Source organism: Pteropus vampyrus, unplaced genomic scaffold (genome assembly GCF_000151845.1).
Source record: "Pteropus vampyrus isolate Shadow unplaced genomic scaffold, Pvam_2.0 Scaffold2, whole genome shotgun sequence".
Lineage (NCBI taxonomy): Eukaryota > Metazoa > Chordata > Mammalia > Chiroptera > Pteropodidae > Pteropus > Pteropus vampyrus.
Window position 1 is genome coordinate 5609113 of NW_011888783.1, and position 6594 is coordinate 5615706.

The following is a 6594-nucleotide window of genomic DNA, read 5'->3' on the forward strand; positions in this document are numbered from 1 at the left end:
CACGAGCTTATAGTATATCTAGTTTTTTTCTTTATTTTATTCATTTGTATATTTACAGAGATAAGGAGATAATTGTAAGCTTACAGTTTGGCTCTTTTACTGAGTTAGAATGTGCAGAGAACTTATTTATATATTGAGAGTAATTTATTCAATAGAGAAAATGACTGTGACATAAAGACATTAATAATTGAGTTAACTAAAATCCAACTTTAGTTAATAGAGGACTTGCTATATGTAGAAAGATAAGTTATAATATATAAATAAAAACCAGAGCTTATACTACAGAACAATCTGAAGCTCTGTCTTTTGTGCACTATGTATTAGATGCTATAGATCATGGGCAAAGTATTTAAAGAGTCATACTAGTTTCCTAAATAAAGTTAATTAAAAACTTCCCTTGCTTTGAAGTCTGCTGTGTCTGAAATTAATATATCTACTCCTGCTTTCTTTTGATTAATGTTATCATGGTATATTTTTCTCTATCTATGTACTTTTAATCTATATGTGTCTTTATATTTAAAGTGGCTTTCTTATAGACAACATATAGTGGAGTCATATTTTTTGATCCACTCTGACAGTCTCTGTCTTTTAATTGGTGTATTCAGACCATTGACATTCAAAGTTACTATTGATATACTTAGGTTGATACCTACTATATTCATTACTCTTTTCTTTTTGTCGCCCTTGTCCTTTGCTCCTACTTTTGTCTTCAACTCTTTTCTGCCCTTTGTGGTTTCAGTTCAGCATTACATGATTCCATTTTCTCTCCTTTCATAGCACACTAATTATACGTCCTTTTTCTCTTTTTCAACTTTTTTAAGTGATAGCCCTAGAGCTGCAATATACATTCACAACTAACCCAAGTTCACTTTCAAATAGCACTTGACCATTTGACCACTTCACGGGCAGTGAGTATCCTCAATAACAAAATAATCCTAATTCTTTCCTCCTGTCCCTTGTATCATTGCTGTCATTTATTTCACTTATATATAAACATATATAAAGTTACATATATAAGCATGTATAAACAGACATAAGACATACACATAAGCATGCATAATCAAATACATTGTTAGTACTATTTTAAACAACTGTTATCTGTTACATCACTTAATACAAATAAGAATCAGGGGTGGGAGTCCTGGAGCGCGAAGAGTGAGGATGGTGAGGCCGCGGCCACACTGTCATCGCCCATGCAGCTGACAGTGGTGTGCTGAGCAACCAGAACTGGAGCAGGGAGGGGCACACTTAGCAAATCAGGATCCAGTGTCTGGTCCTTTGGAACAGGTATTCACATGAACTTTCCAGGACCGGCACCTGACAAGCCAAATGTTTACGATTTCAAAACCACCTGTGATCAAATGTACAATGATCTCTTTAGGAAAGACAAAGAACTCTCCACACAAAACGGCATTTTGCATATGTTAGACAGAAATAAGAGAATCAAGTTCCAGCCAGAAAGGTTCTAGAACTGCAAGAGCCTTTTCTACCTGCCTCTCACCTATGAGGAGAGAGTATACAAGCAAATGGTGGAAGATATGAATTCCAGAGAGCAGGAGACTTGCCAGCCGGTGCATTGGATTAACATGAACGTCCAGAACAACCACGAAGAGGCCACACTGGGAGTGTTCCTCATCTGTGAGCTCTGCGAGTGCATTCAGCACCGGAAGATGTGGAGAATGAGACTGATGAGCTGCTGCAGAAGTTTTAGCAGAAGAGTGGCAAGGCCTTTCTGTGCATCGTCTGCTCCTACTGACTTGGCCTGGGCCTGGTACACTGCCTATCGGGAAGCCATCTTTTTGAGCTTTCTTTTGTTAATATTTTTTTCCTTTCTGATACTTGTTTGTACTTTTATGGCTTCCGCCAGTGGATGATAGCAGTACCCAAATAAACTATACATATGAAACGAGAAGATATACATAAATGCCAGATTGACAGCAATCACGTTTGTTTTTATCCCACTTTTACTTATGAGCGGAATATTGATTATAAAGATTTTTTTCTTTAACCAAAAAAGAAAAAGAACAGTTTATAGTACATTTCCTCCAATATATCTGTGTCTTCGTTGTGCATGCCTCCCCTCCTCCCTACCTGGCTGGAATGTACAAATACCTGAATAAAGCAACAGGCTGTATCTTATTAGGGGAGAACCTGTAATTGTCCAATTAAAAAAAAAAGGAATAATGAAAATTTTATTTTACTTGTTTATTCTTTCTTCATTCCTCTCCCTTAACTTATGTAGATTTGAGTTATTGACCTGTTATTTTCCTTCTCTCTAAAGCACGGGTCCCCAATCCCCTGGCCACTGACCAGTACTGGGCTGTGGCCTGTTAGGAACCAGGCCGCACAGCAGGAGGTGAGCAGCAGGTGAGCGAGTGAAACGTCATCTGTATTTGCAGCCACTCCCCAGCACTAGCATCACTGCCTCAGCTCCTCCTCAGATCATCAGACATTAGATTCTCATAGGAGCACCAGTTCCTAGTGCCGAAAAGGTTGGGAGCTGCTGCTCTAAAGAACTTCTTTTAATATTACTTGCAAGGTAGGTCTTTTTTGTTTATATGAGAAGGTCTTTATTTCTCCTTTACTTTTAAAGGATAAATGCTCAGAGTAATAAGTTCTAGGTGTTTTTTTCTTCTTTTTCCTCAACACTTTAAATGTTTCACTTCACTCTCTTCTTGTTTGCACGGCTTCTGAGAGGAAGGCAGGTATAATTCTTTCCTCTTTTCCTCAGTAAGTGAGGTGTCTTTTTCTCTTGGCTTTCTTCAAGGTTCTTTAGCTTTGATTTTCTGTAGTTTAAAAATGATGTGCTTCAGTGTAGTTTTTCTGGCATTGATCCTGGTATTCTCTGAACTTCCTGGATCCATAGTTTTGTGTCTGAAATTAACTTCGGGAAATAATCATTATTGTTTCAAATATGTGTTCTGTTTCTTCTTTTGCTATTCCTATTATGTGTGTATTACACTTTTTATAGTTATCCCACAATCCTTGGATATTCTCTTTTCTTTTTTCAGTCTTTGTTCCATTTGCTTTTTGCTTTTCAAGGATTCTATTTATATATCTTCTAGCTCAGAGATTCTTTCCTCAGCCATGCCTATCTTCCTAATAATGCCCATCATAGGCATTCTCTATTTCTATCAGTGTTTTTGATCTCTAGCATTTCTTTTCTGGTCTTTTTTTAGGATGTGCATCTTTCTGCTCACATTGCCCATCTGTTCTTGCATGCCATCTACTTTATCCATTAGAGCCCTTAGTGATTTAAGCAGAGTTTTTTTTAATTGCTAGTCTGATAATTCCAAAAATCCTCCCATGTCTGGTTCCGATGCTTACTCTATCACTTCAAATTGTGTTTTTTTACCTTTTGGTATGCCTTGTAATTTTTTCTTGATAGCAGGACATGATGTACTGTGTAAAAGTAACTATTATAAATGAGCCTTTAACAATGTGGGGAGGTGTAGGGAAGAAGAAATATTCTATAGTTCTAAGATTTAGGTCTTAGTCTTTTAGTGAGCCTATGTCTCTAGAGAGTGAACTTTTCAAGAGATTTTCAGTGTTTTGTTTTGTTTTGTTTTTTTTTCTATCTTTTCAGGTGGGACATGATGGCTAGAGTGGGCTGAACTTCGATATTTCCCTTCTCCCACTTGGAAAGCTAGAGTTGACTGGAGTTGAGTATTTCACCTTTCAAGGTCAGTTAGGCTCTGATAATACACCAAGAAGTTAGGCTCTGGTTAACTAGTTTAACCTGAGGGCAGGTCTTATAAAGACAACAGAGTGATCTGATGTATTTCAAAATGGTTCTTTTTCTCTCTGCCAGCTGCGAGTAGGAGATGATTATTCTCTGATATTTACTGTGGGAACTGTTAATGCACACAAACTTCATTTCTTTAATATAATTTTTTTTCTCTGATTCAAGCTGGTTTTGCCCAGATAATGACACTTATATCTTTCTACCTTTGTATGCCTGCTCCTTTAATTATTAAGCCTTAGAACATAAGATTAAGAAAGTCTCAGGAACATGTGGGAAAAAATAAAGAGGTCTATTCTACATGTAATTGGAGTCTCAGAGGAGAAAAGAAAGATGAGCAGAAAAATTATTTGAAGAAATGATGGTCAAAATATTCCTGGGTTTGTTGGAAAAAAAAATACAAATTGAAGAAGCTTAGCAAACTCAAGAAAGATATTTGAAAGGGTTTCTAGTTCCACAGATTAAGAGATTGGAAGTCACCAATCTGTCCTAACAATAAATATAAAGCAGAAAAGACTGAAAAATCAACAACTCTTTTTGGATCTCTAAGCGAGGAGAGGATATAAGGCAAACCACTGACTCAAGATTAGAGAGAAAGACAGGTAAATATAGGGGATCATGGTTCACCGAAGCAGAAAATCATGAGCTGAAACAACCGCAAAGCAGTGATAATCTAGGAAAACCTGAACTCTAATTAATCTATTTCCATTTGCCCTAGAAAACTCTCTTGCAGCTGCAGTGTTTACTCCGAGATAACTAGCGGATTACAGTCCTAATCTTACCATCAAGGTTTGCCATACATTTCCCATGTTTTTCAAAGAATTACATTAAAACAGGACTGATGCAGTTGAGACGGCTAGTTTGAACAGAAAACAGATGCCAAATGATCTGAAAAAAAGGATTGCCAAGGAGATGACTGTAGCCATATTCTGTGGCACTGAAATGGTGTGACAAGAAGGAGGTGACAATATTATCAAAATTCCACAATGATACTGTGAAACAGACAACAGAAATGGAAAGAAAAACTAAGAAGCCATGTGTTATGTGGATTATAACAAGAATATGGGAGCAGTGGATTTGGTTGATCAGATGCTCACTTCCTATCCCAAAGAGCGCAAAAGGCACAGTTTTGATATAAGAAATTCTTTTGCCACCTTCTAAACATTACAGTGCTGAACTTCTACATCCTCTTCAAGAAAAACAATCTTGAGCACATGTTCAGTCATGTAAACTTCAGACTGACGTTGATTGAAAGAATGTTGGAGAAGCATCATAAGCCAGGGAAGCAACATCTTTGAGATTGTCTGAGCTCTGATGATGTCACACCTCTTCGCCTGTCTGGAAGACACATCCCCAAGAGCACACAACCAACACCAGGGAAACAAAATCCAGCTGGTCACTGTAAAGTTTGTTGCTGGCCCAACAACGACAAGTATGGCAAGAAGATCTGGAGAGAAATGCGATATTTTTGTATGGAATGTGATGTTCCACTTTGTGTGCTTTGAAAATTACCACATGAAAAAAAATTATTAAGTACTGATCATCATGTACATTTCTGTTATACTATGATTAGAGACAAGTTCTGTTTAGAAATAACTCTAAGAACAGTTTTTATGTTTCATTTTCACGTTGAAAACCAGATTTGCTTTAGCCTCAAAGAGCTTGTTTATGTAGAATTAAATTAACGCTGGCAGAGAGCTGCACTTCTTTTTCTAAATGAAAAATAGGTTGTTTTCTGTTTCCCTGTTCTTTAGATTTAGTCATTACGATTGCTCTATTGTCACCCTCACTGACCTTTAATTTTATCATCTCTGATCTACTCAAAGCCCTCTGCTTAATTTTTCTATTTTAGTAATTATAATTTTTACTTCCAGAATTTCCATTTTGTTCTTTTACATAGCTTCTATTTTTCTTCTGAGACTTCTCATTTGTTCATTCATGGCAAGTGTATTTCCTTTTATTTCTTGAGCATAGTTACAATAACAGCTATAAAATTTTTGCCTATTATAATATCGGAAACATTTAAGTATTAATATCTTTTTATTGCTTTTTCTCTTGGGTACTGGCCACATTTTCCTGTTTCTTTGCATGTCCAATAATTTTCAATTGTATCCTGTAGACTTTGACATTGGATATTATAGAGACGATAGATTCTATTACATTTCTTGGAAGATTATTGATTTTTTTATTTGCTTGTTTTTGTTTTTAATAAACAGTTAACTTGGCTGAACCTGGTCTCCAACTCTGCTTCCTTTTAATAAATAGCACTGAAATCTCTGTTCAGCTCTTTTGACTTGGCTGGGCTGCTTGGAGACTGGCCCACGCATGCATAGTTTAGAGAGTAAGCTAGAGATTTAGGCAGAGTCTATAATCCAGAACGTGGGATTTAGCCTCTCTGTTTTTCTACGGTTCTTTATTCTTTCCTTTTCTTTCCAACTGCTGTTGTCACCCTAAAAACTTTGTCATCTTTTTTTTTTTTTTCTAGCAGGGAACTCTGTGGATTTCCTGAGTTTCAGCCACCCCTCTTGGCACTGATTGGTGCTTGTCTTCAGGCAAAGAGCTATACAAAAGAGGACCTCATTCAATGCTGCTCGCTTTTCCAAATGTCAACCATACTTCAATTCCTGTCTGATTTGCTCACTCTCCAGCACCTTTAAATAGTTTTTGTAAATTTTTTTTTCCAGAGTTTATAGTTGTTATCTCTGGGAGGATTGGTGTGATAGGAGCCACTCCACAGTTACTGAAAGTAGAACCTCGATTCAAATAATTTTTAGCACTCTATTTTATTTTGAATGCGATCAACCAGACTAATGTTCTCTGCTCTGTTTGCCAAGCATTTCTAAGAAAGTATC

General features: G+C 36.7%; 1 pseudogene; it reads left to right on the top strand.

The window, feature by feature from the left end:
• The window catches only part of LOC105291863, a 54829-nt pseudogene extending 53073 nt beyond the window's left edge, over positions 1–1756 (top strand).
• The last annotated feature ends 4838 nt before the right edge of the window (positions 1757–6594 follow it).